Consider the following 21,058-nt stretch of genomic DNA (forward strand, 5'->3'; position numbering starts at 1 on the left):
GGCGCTCTGACTCACTTTTGTCCATTAGCACTTTCACTGACGACGCTAATTTAGCAATAGATTGAACAATCAACTCGAAACGAGTGTTGATTTTCGACTCCAGACTGGTGATGTGAGAGTCAGGTAAAGGAGAGGGTTGCACAGGTGGAGGAGATGGAATGGGCATGGCAGAAATTACAGGAGCAATTGCATCCGACTTAGCGATGAATCCTGACTAGCTAAAGCTTTACTAGATTCCTCAGCCATACCTTTCCTCTTCCTATCTCTACCTAGTTTCTTAAGCTGTGCATCTAAAGTCTTCCACTTCTTAGTATCCCAGTCATTACACTCCTCACAACGTAAATCTACTGAACATGTTTGTCCCCTACACAGAATACACAGTGTGCAAGTCGTAAGATTCTTAAGTTAGTCTAGTACAGGTAGTGCTCGAGTTACAATGATTCGACTTACGATAATTCGCTTTTACGATGGGGTTAGCAATTAATATCGATACGACAATATTTTGAAAATACGTAATTTTAAATTTCGCAGGTGACTGGCGCACGCAACAACGTACAACCAGGCAGCGTACGGTGTACGATACGTTGGGCCGAGAGGCTGGAATAGGTACATTAATTCAATGAGCTAACCTCACTTGCTCTCATTGTGTCGGAAGTTAAAATAGGTCAGTGTTCGTTTGCAATTTTTGTGCGTTTGTAAATACAGGTAGTGCACGAAAGTGACGATAATTCGTCTTACGATAATTCGAGTTTACGATGGAGTTAGCAATTAATACCGATGCGACAATATTTAGAAAATATTTTTAAATTTCGAGCGGGCACAAGCAACAGCGCATACTTACAATTGCCGTAGAATCAGGCAGCAAGAAAGACCAACTTCTTTTTCTCCATCTCTTTATTCCATCTTCTAGTTAAAAAGTAAGAGAATAATAAAAGCATTGTTAGTAACCTTATACTCTTGCGAAAATGCGTGACAGCCATAAACAACCGAACGAGACTCTGTTGTTTTGCTAATAACCAAATCGGATAACAACTGTTTTGCTTGTATTTCAACCATCGTACGGTTAAACAATTATCGTAGTTATATTAAAAATGACGTTAAGTACTGATATGTTTTTACACTACCCTTATCCGCTTTGGAGAAAAGATCGGCAAGGAAATATACTGCTACAGTAAAATTAAGCTGCAAGTTGTAGCTGACGCTGAGAAAATAATGTTCAAGCTGCTAATGACTATAAATTATCGTACATTGGCAACATGGATGAAACTCGACCGCAAATAAAATTGGAAAGTATTTTAATCAAAACTACTGGACATGAAAGAACACACATTACTGCTGTTTTCACGCCGATAAAAGATACATACGAAAAGCTCGTGGTATGATGATGAAATCAAGAGAAAATAGCGAACGGAATCTTGATTTTTTTTTGTTTACACAAAACAAACAGCCAGCCGCCAACGTCATCTTCTAAAGAAAAAAAAATGGCTAAAATAATTTCACAACGAGACATATTTAAGTTATATTTCGACATAAAAACACTTCGTATAACGAAAAATACACATGTCCCTTATAAATAAAGTATCTAGACATTCATTTACGCTAACTTGAAGCAAGAAATGCCCTCTGAACCGAGTTAAATGCATCGAAATAAAGACCGCGTGATCGATTCCGAAACCAAAACATTTGACCGCTATGATCGGAATTTATAATGCAAAAGCAATATAAGAATATTTACGATTGGATACAGTGTAGTAAAGCATAACATTTTAAAAGATCCATGGAAAAGATGCACATTCGTTATTTTGATGTTTGTATAATACAGCGGTGTTATGTGAAAATAGAATACAGTATAATGTAGGCTAGGCTACCGTATATGATATACGAAAGTGCAGGCCAGGCCTTGTTTGTTATTCAATTTCTCTTAATACGGGCTTATCATGTCAGTCTGCATTGAACCTGCAGAATTAGCTGACACTAATAATTACTATACCATATATGTATAAAGTATACTGTGTAGTGTAGGCTAGGCTACCATATATGTATAGATGGTGCTGATTACCCTAGTGTAGGCTAGGCCATATTCGAGTTACGATTTTTTCAACAAACGATGGGTTTTTTGGAACCTAACCCCATCGTAAGTAGGGGAATACCTGTATTGCAGCAAATGTCCCCTACACAGAATACAAACAGTGTGCAAGTCGTAAGATTCTTGAGTTAGTCTAGTATTGCAGCCTTTGATGCAATACCTAATACTAGAACGACTACTGTCAGACATCCTAGAAAAGTCTAATATGAGTCCAAAAAACAGGCAAAGAGTCGTCAACCAATAATCAAAATTTGCCTAACACTATCTTAATTATGCCGAAAGGCTACGAAAATAAATACTTCACCAATTGAAGATAAGGCAAACAACCAGCAAAGTATAAATTCCAAAATTCAAGCTGCTGCCAACCAAAGTCCTTCAACCACAGCCGGCAGAAACAAATTGAAGCTCTTTGCTATGTTGGCCTTCTCTTACACCCGAAAGTGGGCGGGGCACATCGCCATAACCAAAACAAACTACAGTGACCCGCAATTTTAAAATCTGAGCTGCCGGTTAAAAGAAACTAGTAGCTATGTGATTATTGGACAAGTTACTTATATAAAATATTTTCATAATAAAATGAAGTTTCATCTATACTTAAGGAGCTTCTCCAGCGGCATAAGAATATCTTCTGTGTGACAGTCGATAACAGGGGTTGACTGAAAGAACCCTTCCCTTGCTCTCTCTTGACCAAGAGCCAATTCTCTATTTTGCTCAGTGGCTTCCTTGCTGAAGTAAAGAGCATCATTTTGGGCAACCTGGAAGACTCCACAGGTTGACTGCTCATCTGGAATGTGGACGCAGGTGAGGACGGAGGTGCTGGCGAGAAAATAGGAGGAGAAAATACTAAGCAGGAAATGCAGAAGAGCTACATAAGCTGAAGGAGAAAAATACATCCTTATTCAACTCCTCCTCAACAGACTACACTGGTGATAAGGATAATTCTGTTAACAGACTCAGCAGCAGGGGGTAGGCTTCTTCAAATAACCTAGGATGTCAGCCAGAAGGAGCACGAGTCTGATGAGAGGAAGATGGGGCCACAAAAGCTGGTGCTGGAGCCGGGTGCTTAGAAGAGGAGACTGGGCAATCATGTGCTACTAGGCGAGGAGGAGTCTCCATATGTATGAGCGCTACTGAGCACTCAGGAACTCCTAGGTGCTCGGGAGCCACTGGGCGCTTGAGCGCTATTAAGCACTTGGGAGCTTCTGAAACTTGGGCACTAATGGGTGCTCAGAACTGCTGCACTTGTGTCTGCGAGTGGAAGAATTGTGTTTGGGAGCCAAGCTTTGACATTCTACATACGAACCCACTGGTGAGAAACGCTTAGGGTTATCACAGAAACTGCAAGAAGGCTATGAATCTACATCCACTGCGGGCCTTTTCAATGGCCTTGACTCATCACTGAAATGCCATTGGCGCCTTTGTTCAGCTAGACGCCTCTGAACTCGAGGAAAGACGGTGCACTTCCGAAAAGACACCTTTCCACTGGCTGTCTGTCGCACCATGGGACTTGACTACAGGTGCAACTGAGTGGCCAGCTACCCGTGGACAGACCCCACCGACCTCCCTTGGGCCTCTGGTATGGCTTCTCTCAGCTTCAGGGGAGTGTGCCAGGGACCTTTGCCTAGGAGAATCAGTGGGACGGGCAGCCAGCTCCTCCACCAACACTTCACTAGCACTATTAGCACTCACTTTGCTCACTTGGTTCATATGAGCTCAGGCCAAAGTCCCTAACTGAGCCATAGAATTCACAATCAACTCGAACTTCCAATCGAATCTGGACTCGAGGTTGGAAATGGCATTGGGGTCAGAAGGGTGGGAGCCAGGAACAGGACCCGGTGGTACAGCTGGAGAACTGGGAATAGGGGACATTAAAGGAACAGACACAATAGGAACATCACTGCTACTAAAAGACCTAGCAGATTACAGGCGGTCCCCGGTTTACGACGGGGTCCTGTTCTTGCGCTATACAGAACCATAAAATCGTCGTAAGCCGGAAAATCGTCGAAAATCGTCAAAAATCAAAAGAAAACCTTACTTTTAATGCTCTGGGTGCATTGAAAACGATGTAAACTGCATTATTATTGAGTTTTACATAAAAAACCTTCAAATTATGATTATTCTGCCGTTTTGGGGCCATATTTCTTCCGTTGGATTGGCGTACGACGCGTCAAATCATGAACATGCGTCGTAAGCCGGGAAATAATTTCTGATGAATATATTTGAAAAGCGTCGTAACCTCGGAACGTCGTAAGCCGGAACCGTCGTAAACCGGGGACTGCCTGTACTAACTGTACTGTAGTCTTATCATCATTCCTAACTGTCGCTTTTCTCTTCCTGTTCCTTTCTAATTTACACAGATGAGAATTTAAAACTTTCAGCACAAGTTATTCTACAGAACATACTTGACCCATGCAAATGATATGTGAATCATACTTAGCTGAAGTCAATCTCGTATTGCAGCCTTTGCTGCAATAACGAGTACATACTAGACGTAGTTGCATCGGACACAGTCAATGAACAAGTCGACTACCAAACAAGTCATAATATTGGGAAAAAAAAAAGTCTCAATAGTGAATAAAGTGTCATGAGGAAACTTTAGTCTTCTAAGAAAACCTATCACTGTTAAATTGCCGAAGGCTACCAAAAGGAAAACAAATGCTTCACCAATCTTTTTCAAACCAACAACCAGTAAAGCAAATGAATTCCAAAATCAGCTGAAAGCTCACAACCTTCATTATATGCCGGGAGAAATAAATTGAGGCTCTTTGCCAAGTTGTTCCTCTCTTCCCCAAAAGTGGGCAGGGTTAACTACCTACACCAAAACAAAAGATCGCTACCACGATTTTCAAACTTGAGGTACCGTACTAGTTAGAAACTACAGCTATGTAATTACTTGGTAAGTAACTTATATAAAATACTGTTTTTAGAAAGTGTAATCTAGTGAGTGTCCCCACTTATATTACCAATTAAAGACAATTATTTCTGCTGGCATGCTACAAAATATATGTCCCTCAACCATGAGCAGAGGAAAATTTATTACTGTGATTGTGGACCAGGTGTATGCTTTTTTTTTTTCCAACAAGCAAAGCACCAAAAATGGCGAGCATCTTTAGTTGCTGAAAGAAATAGAACCCAGTTTGACAGCCACTTTAATTTTTAAAACTAAACTTTCCAGCAAGCATACACTGCCCTAAATGGCTACCTTTAACATTTTTTGTCTCATGACCAAATAGCTAGCACCCAAAGTGCTGTGCCAAATTGCAAATGGCCAATTTTCCCCAGTTCTCTGAGGATGTCCAGGTGTTGCAGCAACCATATACAGTGTTAATGGGCCCAAACCAATACCAAATGAACACCCATGTGAAATCCTGCAGGGCTCTTGCCTTTCCAAAGCACAAAACTTTAAACTGGTAGCGTTCCACTGAAGACTTAGCAGAGGCACTTCCTGGAGGACTGATGGACAGGTACTTGGAAGTACATCCTTCAGATCCAGACCTTAACCAAGTTTCAAGGACAAACTCATTCCACAGACTAATGACTGGTCTACAGCTGCTCTCTCAGAGAGAAAGAGATGACAGTAAAACCCCCAGAGACTAGCTGCTTATACTTCTAGTACACTGTTCTCCAACATGCCTTCCAACCTTTCTAGATATTAGTTAATTTAGTTGAAATTTCGAACTATGGTACTTAACCCAATTCTCAAAGAGTACAGTACAGTAGCAAAGGTTTTTTGTTCCCTTTGAAATGAAAGTCCATAAATTTTGGATGGAAAAATATGCCATGCTACGTTAATTTCCTCTAGCCAAGGATTCGAAAACATTTCCTTATGTTTATTGATTTAGTTTGTTTACAGTTCTTAAAACGAGTTCCTTAATTCTGCTAAAAATTTATACAGAACAGAAAATGTTCACCATTCCATTAATGAAAAACTGAATCAATAAAGCATTTTTATTCACGAAATGAGGATGCATCCATGATTTATCTTTTTTTGTCATTTAACTTAAAGGTAACAATTCTCTTATTCTTACCTTTAAAATAATCGAGGTACTGCACTTGGTTGATGTCTTATCTTCCTTATTTTCAATAAACGGCAGCCAATTTATAAACTGTTTGATCTTGACTGCAAAACTATAACCAGCTTGTTCTCACAATAAATGATGGCAGAATAACAGTATAACCAGTTCTCCAAAAACATCAAGTTCAAGCTTCACCTGGGAGAAACATTCAAGCTGTTCCTGAAACATTAATAAGATACAATAAAGCTGTTACTGAGACAGATTATTAAAATCCAGTTTGGAGATTCCAAAATAACTGGGTTTTGCTTAATATACCATCAACACTCTTCAGCATATTGTACCATCCGATAAAATAAAAAAATTCAGACATGACAATCCTTGTGTTTACATCTAGTGTGACTTACAAAAAGCACTGTATCCATCCACTAGTTATAATGGCCAGAGTACTGGCTCCCTAAACAAAAATTTAATAAAAATGTTTAAAAAGCCTTGCTGATAACCTCTGACAATCATCTTACAGACTTATTCCTAATCAAACCCATCCTATACTATCTGGTGGCTTGTTTCAGAGTAAACTTTCTCACAAGGTTGTCAGGTCATACATTATTCAATACAAAGTAAACATTCCAGTCTCTGCACGCTGCAGTAATATTCAGCTAATAGACCAGTGACCTGAGCTGATTCCTTTCCCAATAGCTTTCATGCAATTTATAAAGTAGCATTTAACAACACAGCTGTCTGATTCAATGCACACAAAATACTGACAAATTTAAACTGTCAATGCTTGTTTCACCTGTTGCTTTAAATAGGTTGGGGGCTGTAAAACTCATTATGGTAACGCTTGTCTATGAGATGGGGATAGTAAGGTGGGGACTGTTAATAATGAATGCGTAACTCCCGTCTTGATTTGGTTTTAAAGTGATAGCTTCAACCGCACCTGTATCCAAAGAATCATATTTCACTGATTTTTCAAGTATCTCCTCAGACAAAATTCAATATTGATTAAAGGACAATGTATATAACTTTTCTTGCATTTTGGAGCATTTAAGCAGTGAAAATGGGTACTAATACAATACCATAAACCTTTACATAAAAACATGCTACAATTCTTGAATGTTTACTTCCTATCCTTGCTTTTCTGATTAATTATAATTTAATACTATTTCTATAGATTTAATTTACTTGGTTTTTCAAAGTTTATCCCAAGTACTGTATCATTTCACAAGAAATTTTATGTAAGGTTGATGAGGCATATGGGAATTTCATATTAGTTAAAACAGCAATTGACTGTTCCCCCTTACTATTGCTTTATAAAACTCAAAGGCAAAACTAGATGTGCTCTACTAAAAATGATATTTTAATGATAAAATAAAGTTTGTTCATATTTACCTGGCAGATATATATATAGCTGTAATCTCCGAAGTCCGACAGAATTTCAAAATTCGCGGCACACGCAGTGGCCGATTAGGTGGTTAGTACACATTTCCGCCGCTGGGAGGCGGGCACCAGGAACCATTCCCATTTTCTATTCAGATTTTCTAACGCCACTGTCTCCTGAGGGGAGGAGGGAGGGCAATAAGAATATATATGCCAGGTAAGTATGAACAAACTTTATTTTATCATTAAAATATCATTTTGTTCATGAGACTTACCTGTCAGATATATATATAGCTGAATACCACCTTTGGAGGGGGGTAGAGACAGCCAAGAATTAGGGAAAAAACCAATTTATTGGTAAAATTATTTTGGTTCCTTATCTGATAGCGTAGCTGACTGAGTGGTTACTGTCACTCTAGTCTGCTTCTGCTTTACTAGAGACCCCAGCGAGGTAGTGACCTATATAGCTGGCGACTTCTAGATGATCTGTCAACGGGCGTGACTACAATGTGACTAGATCATAGACCATACAAAGAGGACAAAAGAGCATTACTAACCACCTAACCAACACCTAAAGCGTTAGTTTGCAAAGGATTGGGAAGACTGCCTCCAGTAGTCGACCCAACAACCATAAAAACACAATTAAAAAGGGATAGGATCAGAGTTAACCCCCTGTCCCCAAGGTTGCTGAAGCAGCAATGTATGGTCCCAGCGAAAAGCAATTTTCGTATGCTACCTAAACATCTCGCCAAGAGTGTGAGGCAAACACCAAATTGCTTCGCCAAAATGTGGCACTGAGAATGTCAGAGTACCATATTTTTCTGGAACGCCATGGAGGTAGCAACTGCCCTCACCTCGTGAGCATTAACTCTCAACAACTTGAAGTTGGAGTCGTCACAACTAGAGTGTGCGTCCTTAATGACGTACCTAAAGAAGAATGCCAGTGCATTCTTCGACATAGGTTTAACTGGTTGCCTCACAGAACACCATAAATTATCCGAGGGACCACGAGTGTCCTGGGTTCTTTTAAGGTAGTACTTGAGAGCTCTAACCGGACATAGAACTCCTCAGGTTCCTGTCCAATAAGGTCTGCTAAACCTTTAATTTCAAAGTGTCTAGGCCAAGGGTTAGAAGGCCTTTCATTCTTAGCCAAGAACTTAGGGCTTAAAGAGTAGACAGCATCGTGTTCCTTGAAGCCCACGTGACGGCCTTGAACTTCGCTCACTCTCTTTGCCATCGCCAGAGCCGTGAGGAATGCCGTTTTTCGAGTAACATCCTTAAGAGATGCAGAGTGGAGAGGCTCAAAAGGACTAAACATCAAAAACTAGAGCACTACGTCCAAGTTCCAAGCAGGAGGAATTAGCTGAGGAACCTTGAACGTCTTGAAAGAGCTCGTAAGATCGTGGAGGTCCTTATTGTCAGACCAATCTAATCCTCTGTGTCTGAAAACAGTCGAAAGCATGCTCCGATAACACTTGATAGTCGGAACTGCTATATCGAGTTTTTCTCTTAAGTAAAGGAGAAAATCCGCAATCTGGCTCACAGTGATAGAGGAAGAGGAAAAGCCCTTCTTTCTACACCAACCCTTGAAGGTTGCTCACTTCGCTAGATATATCCTGTTAGATGAAGAACTTCTGGCTCTAGCGATGGCCCGTGCCACCTGGCCAGAAAACCCCCTCGCTCTGACCAATTTTCGATAGTCTGAATGGAGTCAGGTTCAGAGCGGGGAGGTTTTGATGATATCTCGCGAAGTGAGGTTGTATGAGCAGGTCTGCTCTCATAGGAAGGGTTCTCGGAACGTCTACCAACCAGAAGAGAAACTCCGAGAACCAGTGGTTCGAAGGCCAAAACGTGGGGATGAGAGTCATCCTCGTCCCTTGTGAGGCCACGAACTTGCGTATGACTTCTCCCAGAATTTTGAACGGGGGAAAGGCGTAAACATCCATTCCCGTCCAATCCCAGAGAAGAGCATCTATCGCAACTGCCCCGGGTCGAGTACAGGTGAGCAGTATAGAGGGAGCCTCACTGTTCTTGAGGTCGTGAAAAGATCCACAAGATGGCGACCCCAAAGTTGCCAAAAATCTTGGCAAACCTCCTGATGAAGGGTCCATTCCTTCGGCAGGAGTGGATGGCGCCGACTGAGCAGGTCTGCTCGAACAATTTCAACCCCTGCAACAAAACTTGTGAGAATTGAAATGTTGCGAGCATAGGCTCAAAGAATAATCTCTCTTGCAAGGCTGAACAGGGAACAAGAGTGTGTTCCGCCCTGTCTCTTGAGGTAATCCAATGCCGTAGTGTTGTCCGAGTTTACTTGAACTACACGATTGCAAACTTGGACCTCGAAGAATCGGAGAGCTAAAAGATAGCCACCAAATCTTTGATGTTGATGTGCCAGGACACCTGTTCCTCTCTCCAGGTTCCTAACACTTCCTCTCCCTCTAGTGTTGCCCCCCAACCTGTTGACGACCCGTCAGAAAAACAACACTAGGTCGGGGTTCAGAAGCTTGAGGGAGATCCCTTTCTGCAATTTTGTTGGATCGAGCCACCACTACAGATCCTCTTTTACAGAAGGAAGAATTCTCAATTCCTCTTTCAAGTCTTCCTTGCTTTGCCAGTTCTCCAACAGAAAGAACTGAAGAGGCCTGAGATGCAGTCTCCCCAGGGAAACAAAATTCTCCAGCGAGGAAAAGGTCCCCAGCAGACTCATTCATTCCCTAACCGAGCATGTTTCCTTCCCCAAGAAGGCCGAGACTTTTTCGTACATAGAAGTTGCCGTTCTTGCGACGGAGACGCTATAAAAGCCGCTGAATACATCTGAATTCCCAGACACAATGGACAGTGAGGGGATCAGCTGCGACTTTTCCACATTGGCCAGAAGTCCCAGGGACTTCACGAGTTCCAGAGTCAACTGAAGGTCCTCCAGATACCTTCGCTTCGACGACGCTCGAATCAACCAGTCGTCCAAGTAGAGAGAGATCCTGACGTGCGACAGGTGCAACTGCATCGCAACGTTCTTCATGAGAAGTGTAAACACCCTCGGAGCAAAAATGTGACGCCAACAGCATCTGGTGTTCCCAGGCGGTCACCCATCCAAGTACTGACCAGACCCAACGTTGTGTTCTTCGCTGATCGGACGAAGCGGTGCAACGTGGTATGGTCGTTGTGCAGAGTCCAAAGCAGAGAGCCCTGAACTGGAACGTCTAGTCCCCAAGACAACCTGAGATACTTCATCGAACGTGGATGAATTGGGGCGTGAAGATAAGTATCTTGGAGATCCAAAGATACCATCCAATCCCCGGATGAAGGGCTCCTAGTATTGACTGCGAGGTCTCCATCTTGAACATTTCCTTCCGGACCAAGTTGTTCGGCCTGTTGACGTCCAAGACGGGTCTCCAGCCTACTGAAAGTTTTGGGACTAGAAACAATCTGTAGTAAAATCCCGGGGGACTGCGAGTCCAAGACCTGTTCCACTGCTTTCCGCTCGAGCATCTGTTCGAGCAGGTCAAACAGAATTTTCTGTTTGACAGGATGGCAATTGGGAAACAAAAAAACAAAGGAGGAGGAGACAGGAAGGGAATCAAGTAACCTCTCTCTAACAGTAGGAGGACCAAACGTCTGCCCCTCTCTCTCTCCAGGCTTGTGCAAAATGAAGCCTGGTTGCTAATGGTGTCTGGAGATGAAAGGAGTCACTTGCTACCTCTCTTGGAAGTGACATTCCTTTTGGGAAAAACTCTCCCTCGTAGTGCGGGTCTCGTGTTGCTTCCCATGGAAGCCCCTTCACGAAAAGGCTGCTGCTTCTTAGCCAACTGAGGAAAAGAAGAGGACGATGATGGGGCCAAAGGACAGTTTAGAAGACCTGGAAAGAAGGTCTTGGGTTGCCTTTTGCTTGAAGGCTAGCAGCAAAATTTTAACCAAAGTCTGGGGAAGAGATGGCTCAAAAAGGAGCGAACTGCAGCTCTCCTTCTGCGCTGGTGAAAACAGACTTCACCGAGAAATAGCAAAACAACGCTCTCTTTTTTCAAAAGAACCGACGAAAACTGAGACGCAAGTTCTTCAGAGCCATCTCTGACGGTCTTGTCCATGCACCGCAGTACACTGGACAGCTCCCCCAGACTAATGGAAACCAGATTAGTAGCCTTCGTGTTCAAAACTTCCAGACACCAGTCCAAGAAGTTAAAGACCTCAATAGTCTTGAAGAGGCCTTTAAAATGGTGGTCCATCTCAGTCAGAGTCCAAGACACCTTAAAAGAAGACAAGTGGGATCTTCAAGAGGCGTCGACTAAGATTGCAAAGTCCCCTTGAGAAGTCAAAAATATCCCAGAAAATGTGCTCCCCTGTCTCATACCAAATGCCTGCTTTGTCAAAGACAAACGTGAAGGAGGCAAAGCGAAAGAAGTCTTTCCTTGATTTTTCTGGCAGCCATCCAATCCTGGACTTTCTTGAAAGCCTTTTTTGGTAGATAAAGACTTCAGATCTTGAAGAAAGCCAGGAGTCCTCCTCTCTTCAAGACAAAGACAACTGAAAGAATGTAGATAGAGAGGAGCCGAAGGTTGAAAAGTCTCAGGAAACAGATCCTTAAGTAAAATAGCCAGAGTCTGATAATCAGAGGAAGAAGAAGACGAAAGATGTTTCTCTTCATCCAAAGGCTGTGACGAAAGAGGACGTTCTTCCCAGCTGGTGGGTCTTGAGTGAAAGAAGTTCCGATTAATCCCGATCGTATCGCGGAACTCTAGCGATTTGAAGAAGTCGTGGCTAAATTATGAAGGACATCAGAAGTTGAAGCGGGTAGTTGTGCATCATGATGTACAACAGGAGCAGCGTCAACACAAGAAGACTTTGAAGCTATACGGCGAGGCGAGCGCGGAGCGTCATGGTGTGGCGCGCGAGAGGCTCCGTGGGAAGACACGAGAAGAGTTTCACAGCGTGGCGCGCGCGAAGCGTCATGGCTAGGCGCGCGAGCGCAAGGTGAGGCGCGTGAAGCGTGAGCGCGAGAGAAGACGCGCTCCTGGCGCGTGTCAAGAGAAAAGTCCAACACCTCAAATCGGGGAAGACGATTAGGAAGCCACTAAACACTCTCTCTAGACGACAGACGAGAAGCCCCAAAACATCTAGCAGACGAGGAAGACGAAGCAGGAGACGAAGGTGAAGGTCTGTACCTCTTAGCAGGCAGTTTCGAATCTTGAAAGGTTCATGAGAGCATCCAGCTGTTGCTGCAAACCCAACAAAATCTGACGCGTTGGAGAAGCAACTCTCTCGGGAGAAGGGCTGAACCTGAGAGGAGAGGGGTGAGAGACGTATACTTCCTTCTCACAGGGGAAGAAGCTCTAGCCCTTGCCTTAGCGCGACAGGGGGGTCGAGTAGCGTCATCATCCGAAAAACACTTTATTCTCTTCTGCGGAGGAATATCCAAGCAACTTTCGGGGAAGAGCACAAACGTCTAAAGGAAGAGGACGTGAAGCGTCCTATCCTCTAAGCTTCTACAAAGAGGGCGAGAGTCCAACCGAGAGCTCCAACCCCGAGGCGGGGAGGACGTGTCGGAGGACGAGAAGCAATCCTTCAGGATGCGTGCCTGTGCACGATCCCTGGCAGCCTGGGTAGCGTCATCAGGACCTGCCGAAGGGACGCCAGATCGGTGGGAAGCCCCCGTAACCCTCATGCAGCTTTCGACATGCCCCCTCCCTGGTCCTGGGAGTTCGACAGAGGTCCAGGCCTAGAGGCATTATAGGGCCGATCTGACGCCCCCTCCACAACACTAGGGGCACTAGCACTAACACTTTGCGCTTGAATTGAATTCACTTTAGTTTCAAGAGCACGCATTGACTCCAACACGAGAGCCAGGGTATTACCTTCTGCAGCAACATACTACAGGGTTAGTACTAATTTTTACTACAGGGTTACTAGTAGGAGAAAACCCTGACTGTCCATCTAAGGATGCACTCTAGGAGGAAGATCTCCTCAACCTATCACGCTCCAATTTAAGCATATAGGCTTCATATTTCTTCCACTCACCCTCAGATAATCCCTCACATTCATTATACCGATTATCATTCATACATAAAGTGTGAGGAACTATCGAAGTCTTCGATAGCCTCACCTTACATTCACCCAAGCTACAGACTCGATAGCTAGAGGTAAGACATCTTAATTATAAGAAAAGTCAAAAGCAAAATAAAAAACGGTCCACAAAGAGCGTATGCCAAGTCACAGATCCAGTCGAATACCAAAAAACAACCAAAATACTTAAGTGACAACAAATTTCGAAATCCAAATGGCGGAGGAACTGACAACAGGTGTTGACAGTCCGGCGACAGAGAAAATCTGAATAGAAAATGGGAATGGTTCCTGATGCCCGCCTCCCAGCGGCGGGAATGTGTACTAACCACCTAATCGGCCACTGCGTGTGCCGCGAATTTTGAAATTCTGTCGGACTTCGGAGATTACAGCTATATATATATCTGACAGGTAAGTCTCATGAACAAATAAAACCTTACAGTGCATGGCCAGAATTATTATTTTGCTATGAATGCCTAAGTACATCAAGTATGGCCTTCACAGCGAACCATGAAGTGGGACTACATTATTGGGCTTATTAATCAATAAGTGATGATCTGCCAGTCTTTTGACCTAATAAACCACATTCTCTTCCTCATCTACTGTAATAGCATAGAAAGTCAAAATTTGTCAGGGTCCGACTTAATTTCTTGATGGGCTGTAAGATAGCATTAACCTTAAACATGTTCATATTGAAAATCATTCATTTTCAGTGCTATATATTGCCAAGGAACAATCAGCGGTGTTAATAATACAGTACTGTTAATTAAAGCAGCAATGTATCCCAACTTCAGTAATTTACCAGAAATAGGAGTAGGTATCAAATACCACCAGCTCAATACAAGATGATGACAATTATGTACTATGCCAAGACAAAGGGTGTGTTTAGCAATAACACATGAAAAATAAAATGCTGCTGGACTAATTCTTTCTAACAAGTAATAAACTATTGTCAAATACTACCAAAGACTTTAAAACAAAATCATAATAATAACCACTGCTACTGCTGCAAGGATTTCTCATGGCATATTGTCAGCAAAAAGCTCTAAGTCTACTGCATGTTTAACAGAAATCTAGTACAAATTTTTCATGCAATACATGACTAATGTGAGCTACTGTACTATGTTCGTCTGTCAGTGCACATATCAGTAAGATTGTAAGGGTTGCTTCATAACATCTTATAAATCCTATACTGTAATGCCTTTATAAACATACAGGATATCTGAGTTGTTCAATTCAGAAACTTGTCTCATTAATAGAGTGAACTACTGGTATTCTATCATAGCCTACCAAAGATATTACTTAAGATGCTGCAAAATATACTAAATGGAGCAGCAAATCAATACAGGGTGTTGCAACCAGAGACAGAGCTACCAGTGTTGTTACAGGTGGCAGAGTTTAAAAAATGTTTAAAGTACCAGAGTCTGTAGATAATTTGTATTTTCCTTTGTATTTTCCTCAGATACACATACAAAGTCTTTTTTATAGGAGAACTGTATTCCTGGCACAGGTTTGAAACACTGAGAACTTGGTTAACTGGTGGCAGGCACTCACCTGTCAGTAACCCTTGGTTAACTGGTGGCAGGCACTCACCTGTCAGTAACCCATTACTTCTTCCTTTGGCATACAGGGACCTTGCTCAGTGTGTGGAGGCGGGATTATAATAAACGGCTTGCTTCGTATACCGGTAATTATGGAAAATATCAACTATTTTTAAAATCTGGTATTTCTTCAAAAGAGAATACAAACTTCAACTTCATGGATGTTCATTATCTGAGTCAAGGTGCATTTCAAATGTTTTCAAGATCACATATAAAGATCTAATACAGTGCATTAAGCTCTTACTTGCTACTAGGAGGGGTAAAAAAAAGTTTCAGGGTAAACTAAAGGCTTCTAATCAAGTATTATGATAGAGTAAATTTGACAATTAACATGGAATGTGCCATCATGACTTTACTAATATCTCTGTAAACTCTACTGGCGTAGAGCAGAAATTAATCTACAGGTCCCACAGGGTGCCTTCAGTAAAATGGGAACCAATGATCCCAATGGTTATTTTTTTCATTCAGTACCAGCTCAAGATATAGGAATTTTCTTGGTCTGCTGGTGTCTCCTTAACCTACTTAATGTGAAAAAAAAAATAAAAAAAAAAAATAAAATAAAATAAAATCGACTATGAATTTCCTGTTAACAACATATTACATACTCGTGAGTATTGTTAACCACTTGAAACTTTTCCAGGTTCTTTGTTTACAATAATGTTTGTCCTGATGCACTGTTCAAATTTTACTGATTAATTCAGCCTCTTAACCATGCCTTGCTTGATGTTGTCTTGAAACTCTTGCTTCTTATATTAGGGTAAAACGATGGGGGATGAGACACGTGGGTGGCAGAATTTTCACTTTTCACTCTATATTTAATTGGAGAAATAGCAAAATTAAACCTTTAAGAAAACCTTTCAAAATATTGAAGCTTCATTAACAAAATGAGCTATAGGAAACTACCATATGAACTAAAATAAGCAGGTGAAGTCTTCGTAAAATAAATATTGAAGACAATTTTGAATCCAATATGGCGTCCTCCCAAATACCAAGGCAAAATGAATGGCGATTGGACACTTCCTTTCCAGTGCTCATTTAACGGTGTACTGAACACTAATTGCGTATATATGTAATGTTTATAGATATTACTCAAGATTTTAGTTGTAATCAGCGCGATAAAACATTTTGTTGCCTATACTAGTGAAAATATGAGACATGGAATTCCCATCTGTCATGTGGTTGAACTGAAATGAAGTTTCCATAATAAAACTAATATTGTAATACTTACCTCAACACCCGAATTAGCCCTGGTCACCTACCAGCCCGAACTACATCCCCATAGCTTTTACCCACTAAGTGGGCAATTAGTTAGTTAGTTACAAAATTATTTGTTTAACCAGACCTCTTAACTCTTTTAGGGTTCTTCTCGGGCTGGAAAAAGAAGGGGGGAAAGAGTACATAAAATATTAAGTAATTAAATAAGTAAATAAATAATAAAAAAAAGGGAGGAAAAAATTAAGATAAAATAAAAAATAGAGGGAAAGAAAGAAAAAAAAGGAAAGGAAAGGGAGAGGAAAAAAGGGGGGAGATTATATTTTATTTAATTTAATTTTGTTTAAGAGAATGATATTATCAATTGAAAAGTTATTACCTTCTGCTAGAATATCCTTTATTGATTTATTTTGTAAATAAGTATTTCTTAACTGTCAGCGTTACCAACGCTTACAGGAAAATCTTGTCAAATGAGTTACCTGAAGTACCACTGGCAACACTGCTGCAAGTTCCGGCCAAGTGAGGCCGAGATCCCCAATTGCGTTATTCACCATTCAAATTGAAGTGGGGAGGAGGGTGGGAATCATTCAGGTGCTCAGGTTAAGTATTACAATATAATATTAGTATTATTATGAAAACTTCATACTGCAATACACTCCCTGAACAACTGAATCAGCCCGATTAACAAAACTTTAAGGATGTGGGATCAATCTAATTCAGCCCGACCTGCCAACAGGGAAAGCAGGTAACTCATTATTCACCTATGTGTATAAATGAATGTATCCTCACCTGGTTATCCCACTCGGCAGGTGCCTGACTGAGTTGAGCTACCTCTCATGTGGTATTCAAACCTCCTCATGGATAGAGTAATAAAAATCCAACCTACCATGTGGCTAATCACAGCCTCCCATGAGTAGCAGAGAACGACGAACCTCTCACGTGGATAATCAAAGCACTCTCATGTATGGAGGTGCACGATGAACCTCCCATGTGGCTAATCAAAGTACTCTCATGTATGGAGGGGTACGATGAACCTCCCATGTGGCTAATCAAAGCACTCTCATGTATGGAAGGGTACAATGAACCTCCCATGTGGCTAATCAAAGCACTCTCATGTATGGAGGGGTACAATGAACCTCCCATGTGGCTATTGTAGCTTCTCATGTATGGAGGAGAAGTTGAGTGCAAGATCTTTGAGTCCTTCGCAGCCCGTTGCTGCCGATGTCTGCGCAGAAGAGGTTGAAGAAACCAAACCTGTCCACTGGATCTGCCTGACTTCACAGTACTAACGCCAAACTTACTACTCTCACTATGAATCCCAACAAACAGAGAATCCTAAGTTTCTTGGACTACATTCATTAGCTAAAGTCACCCCCGTCCTTGGCATTACTTCGTAATTATAAGATCGAGTTGGTCGCCACAAAGTGACCCAGTGAGTAACTCTTCTCCAAAGAAAACTGAATGTCTCTGAGGTAGAAAGTCGTGAAAACCGACAGCAACTTCCAAGTGACCGCCTGTAAGACCCTCCACACTAAGACAGTACCCCCTCAGATAAATGAACGCACCCTCAATAATAGAGTTAGCCACTACACACGCACTAAGAGTATAACTCTCGTCTAAGGAGGAGAACGATGAATCTCCCAAGTGGCTATTCAGAACCTATCATGTATGGAGGGAATGAGGTAGTGTGCCGAGCTGTTGACCCTCCACCCTACAGGTTGTGGCAAAGGCCGACGACCGACAAGCTAAGACGTATCTCAGTGCCAACGAAAGAGCCTAGGCTAGCCTACGAGAGCACCCTCTTGGACTCTTGTTGGGAAATTATCAAAGGCTAGGATACTTAAAACGTACTAAACTTGAGTTCATGTGATTATACTATCACTGTTGCTTAAGATTCTAAAGCCTAAAAGGAATTCCTCTATCTGGTTAACCTAATAACCATCCCACAACATGAATACCACTTTAACTAAATGCATGCACCCTAGATAATAGACTTCGTCGTTACACGTGGACTAAGAGAATAACCTTCCGAGCCTTCGCACTAAGAGAATACCACCTCAGCTAAATGAACGCAACCTAGATAGGAGACTTCGCCGCTATACGCGCTGCAGCGAATTGAACATCTCTTAAGTAAAGGAAGAAAACACTGAGACAGACTCCCAAGTAAACTGCCTCCAGAATAGAAGACACTGAACAATTCCTTAGAAAGGAAGATGAAGTGGACATACTCCGAATACTGTGCGGTAATGGGGAGAGAAAAAAAAAAAAAAAAAAAAAAAAACTTAAATGCTAAATATAAAGTAGTGTCAAAATTAAATTGTATTCAAGGGCATAAAGCTCGCACCGTGTGAGAATCGTGTAGTGTGCCCGCAACTGTGTTTGTGGGGTGAGCGCTTATGAACCAGGAACCCTTTCTCCAAAAGTAACTAATTGCATTCTTTGACAGCGGATGGGAAGGATTCCACAGAGAGACAAGAAGTGTACACAGAAGCGGACAGTTTCTCAAACTTTGATAAATACACTTTAATATTCGCACCGGACATAAAGACACCCTCGCTTGATCGCTGGAACCGAACACTTGCAGATAAAGAACCTTAAACAAATGAGGCAGAGTTTTAGCCTCTGACTCTGTCTTCGCCACGAATTCCGGAAGAAGAGAAATACATATTTCCCGCCTAGGAAACCAGCCAAGATAATTTCCCAAAGCTCACCCGCCTTTCTATCTGCAGCTAAAGCCGAATGAAAGAAAACACCTAATCAGTTGTCTTAACGTTAGAACTTCCAACAAATCTCACGAAGGAGCCCGAGTCGGCAAGACCGGACGTTAAACTTGAAGGAATGTAATAAATCATAGAAGACCTTACTACTACAAATTTTCGGGAAGATGGATAAATGTACTGCTAAGTGTTGAGCGGTAGCTAGCAATAGCTGAAAACGGAAGAATCTTGACTTTCCGAAGGAATAAGAGAAAATCGGCTGTTTTGGTTATGGCAAGCATAAAGATGGAATGACCCTTACGACACCGACTTCCACATGTCCAGCTGACCTGGTAAAGCTTAAGGGTTGACTTTCTCAAGCTGAGAGAAACACTGTCTAGACATAGCTTTACAGAGTACGGACTGTCTAGCTGTTCACTCGGCAGTCGCCTGCAACTAGGTTCATCATGCAAGAGTTTGGATGATAATGGTGAAAATGCGGTTGTCCAGATCTTCCTCATGAGAAGGAACATCGGAACTTCCGTAAGGACCATTAGGAGCTCCAGAAACCAAGGGCGTTAGGGCCAACAAGGAGCTCGAGTCATAGACATCTTGACACTCCCGCAATTCCTGATTACCTGATGAATGAGACCAAATGACAGAAAGCATACACCTCTAAAGTTCTAATGATCTTGTCCCCCCCCCCCAACCAAGTTCTCAGATACGACACGGCAGTTATGATGTCGCAAAGCAGACCCACTACTCTGTTGCGCATTAGGACTGAAAAACATCTAAGGGCTTCCTTTACAGCCGAGTTCCCAAAGATTATGACTCCTCTCGTTCCCGATCCCTCCAGAGGCCCGATCCCTGAGACATACCTGAAGAGAAGAGATTGATTGATTCTCCCTAAGAGGCTTCTCCAAGAGGGTACTGGCTGTTCCCTGTTGGGCAGGAACACCTCTACTTCAACATTTTGTACCCTTGACGATGCATAATTGCCAACACTGGAGACATGAGTTAGAAGCAACAAGTTCGTTATACTGGCCACATATCCTTAACCCTGAGCAGCCAATCAAAGTCTGCTGTGACGTTACTGCTGACGAAAGCTACACAAAATTGACCTTGGAGGAGATATCCTCCTCCCTAAGAGACCGTTGTAGAGCGCAAAAGGCGCCCTCAACAGAACCCTCTCAAAATGTCCAGATAGTGCGGCTTAAGCTTAAAAAGAAGTCCCTCCTCTACTTGCCAAAGAATGTTGTACAGTCAGACAAAATGTTAACCTGGTTTGCCAGCCCCATTGAAACCGAAGTGATGAGGTGTCAGGCAGTACAGGATTGGAGGAAGTATATCCATCTTGTTTGAGAAAACCCTATCAACCTAGACCACATCCACATAGAGTGGGACAAGGCCTCCGACTGGCTGTGAAAGGTGTCCTCCAAGATACAAGCCTCCTAAATGAAACTGAGACCAGACAGTTTGATGAAGAAACAAGGCCTCCGACTGGCTGCGAAAGGTGTCCTCCAAGATACAAGCCTCCTAGATGAAACTGAGACCAGCCAGTTTGACGAAGAAACCCGAGAGAGAAGAGCCTCAACAGACACACTGAGAGGAACCCTGACATCCGCAGAAGGGTTACCCTCTAAAAAACCCCTCCTGAATAGGAAGCAAGGTTGAATCCTGCTTACTCAACCCTATCAAAGCCACTAACCTACGTCTGCCTCCCTCAATGCCTGCCCAACACGGCCAAACCAGACCAGATTCTTTGGCGATTGAGCAATTACTGGTTCCGTTGCATATAGCAACTCTAAAATCGTTTGGATCGGTAGTGTAGGCTCCTCCAGAGCCTTGGACTGACGATACAGAGTATGGATTAAGTCCACCATCCACTTATACTCATTCGCATTAGCTGAAGGAAACTAATATTATTCGGTACCGGACCCTCTTCTTCAAATGAACAATCCTTGTTGAACAGGAAAAGAAACAGGCCGACCCCAAGCAAACGCCGAACTAGAAAGCCCG

At 42.4% G+C, this 21,058-nt stretch overlaps 1 long non-coding RNA gene across 1 annotated transcript in view; it reads right to left on the reverse strand.

Moving 5' to 3' along the window:
- Window positions 1–21,058, reverse strand: part of LOC136835079 (uncharacterized) — a 47,380-nt gene that overhangs the window by 22,054 nt on the left and 4,268 nt on the right. The window contains exon 2 of the long non-coding RNA XR_010851973.1: window positions 6,115–6,321. This is a non-coding gene — a long non-coding RNA (uncharacterized lncRNA). The remainder of the gene's footprint in view (window positions 1–6,114; window positions 6,322–21,058) is intronic.

This window comes from Macrobrachium rosenbergii, chromosome 4 (genome assembly GCF_040412425.1).
Source record: "Macrobrachium rosenbergii isolate ZJJX-2024 chromosome 4, ASM4041242v1, whole genome shotgun sequence".
Lineage (NCBI taxonomy): Eukaryota > Metazoa > Arthropoda > Malacostraca > Decapoda > Palaemonidae > Macrobrachium > Macrobrachium rosenbergii.